This window comes from Euwallacea fornicatus, chromosome 29 (assembly GCF_040115645.1).
Source record: "Euwallacea fornicatus isolate EFF26 chromosome 29, ASM4011564v1, whole genome shotgun sequence".
Taxonomy (NCBI): domain Eukaryota; kingdom Metazoa; phylum Arthropoda; class Insecta; order Coleoptera; family Curculionidae; genus Euwallacea; species Euwallacea fornicatus.
Window position 1 is genome coordinate 502,773 of NC_089569.1, and position 2,396 is coordinate 505,168.

The following is a 2,396-nucleotide window of genomic DNA, read 5'->3' on the forward strand; positions in this document are numbered from 1 at the left end:
TTAATTAAAAGCAATTTGAAAACATCATATGAGCTGGGTAGCACTTAAATTCACCATTCCAGAACTGGCAATTAATGCCATCTGTTTCGACACAGCTTTCCAGAAATCTGGCAACGCTGCAAATGGCTTTTCTTTTATTTGATTCGCTGCAGATATATTTATCGGAATTTGATTTTTTGAAAGAACCCTAGAGGACATAATTCTTAGGAGGGTTTGGGGACCGTGTTGGCCGAGTGGGAGTCTTTTCTCACGGATCTTTTTTTTTTTATAAGTTGCTTATCCCCTTTGACGGTCTTTACGTGTCCTTCATCCTCTAGCTCTATGGGACATAAATTGGATTTACTATTTTTTCCAAAGTCTCTCGCAGATCGTAGCTGAGGAAACTGCGTTCGTGGTTGGTGCATAAAGAAACGTTTCTCACGGGTCATCAATGGACTGTCATTAAGAACGATTCCTTGCACCGAAGGCTGGCGGCCATCAGGCCTGTTTCGAATTAGTCAATTTTGAAAAAATCAGTTCGGCTCCTCCTGGGTATCAATCAGAAGACCATCATCATTAACGGACTTACCAGTAAATTAGGCTATAAGGTTGGCGGAGGAGCCTTTTGATTTACTGATAGGTGGTACGTATTGAGTATGGTTAAAAGAGGTTCGCCCTTAAAAGACTTTTGTTTTTACGCAGATTAGAGTAATTTTTTTAGGTTAGGTATGCCTTAACTGACAGATCTAGTTTCGGTTGCTCGGTTATACAGGTTAGGTTTTGACAGCTAAGTACTAGGTTAAGTTATTTTTCAATTTGACGTCCTTTTCAACGCAATATTAAAGTTTTCTGGTTGTTGATGTATTTACCCAAGATTACTCGTTGAATTTATTCATAAAATGAAAACTAAAAAGGGTTAATTAAAAAAAATCATTTATATCAATTAAAATGGCAGAACTGAAGAATGGATTAAATTGATTTGTGTCTGTCAAAACATATCAGGATATAACCGACGTCCCTTTCTTGCCAATTTACCAAGAACAAAGGAATTATGGTAAACTTGTCGAATTTCCATTCGTACACCAGGGACGATCAAAAAGTTTAAATAATCTAAAATGAACATTTGTGGACCATTTATTTGTCGAAAATGTAACAGATCGATCGAAACTGCATTTCGATTTGAATTAGTAAGCGCAGGCAATCCTAAAGTAACCCATGGCGTTTGACATTAACCAGATCTTAGACTCTTTCTGTCATCTTTATTTTCTAGATGATAACTATCGATCTTCGATAAATGCTAAAATCAGGCTATGCAGGGTGTAGCATTTCATCATCGAAATATTTCAGGGAGCAACAGTACTGTGCAAAATAATAAAAAATGCTGATAACCTCATGGTCAAAAATGCACAGTTTTTGTTACACCGAGTGGCAAAGTTACGCATTTTTTTGATTATCGCATGAGGGCATTTTTTACGGTTTTTATAATTTTGATTTCGTTTAGATTTATTTTTCTTTTCAAAAATTCAATTACGAGTCACAAGTTGCTTCAGATAATTGATACCTGAACAGGATGATCATTTTGCCAATAATTTATTTATATCCTTAATTAGCATCGATGGATATTTTTGCAAGTTCGATGAAAAAGGCGGATGAAATGGAAATACTGCAAAAAACCAAAAAGTTAAAAAATTGAAGAAATAACTTAAATTTGGTGTCACAACTCATATAAGATGTTCCGAAAAAAGATGCAAAGCATGAAGTAATACATTACCCGAAAAAAACATTGCACTCTGTATATGGCTGCCGACGATTTTGACATTTTGTTATAGAGGGTCTTAAAGAAAACCGATGTATGAAATTTCAAAATTTCATTAATAAATGAGAAAAACGCAAAATATAGCAAATAATTTGAAACTTTGCCATGCACCGTGGTTCTACTAGCAATTTTCAATTATTTGACAGAATGCAAGCGCTTGTTGAAATACCTCTGCAATTACATGTCACACGCTATATCTATATATTCCACCTCGGTCACTCGGTATACAAAAATAATACACCTTCCCTCCATTCTAAATTGCACTGCTAGGCAGTCATCTGGATGTTTAATCATCTTTTTGAATTAAAAAAAAAAAAATTCTAAGCTAACACCTTGTATTTGAGGAAGAATTTTTGAAAAACGTTTTGTGTAATGTTATTTTCGTTTTAATAAAAAAATGCCAAATTTAAACCGTCAATATCTCCAAAACAGGTCGAAATCGCTTTGAAACCTGCCTTTTTATCACCCCCATCCCTTTGCATGTGTTATTATTTTTATCGTTTAAGCCTAATCGAGTTTCATATCGAGCCAACCTTCAGTGTTCTGCTGTGTAGCAAAAAGTACGAAAAAGTTGCTGTTAAGCCACGAAACGCAGCAAAAT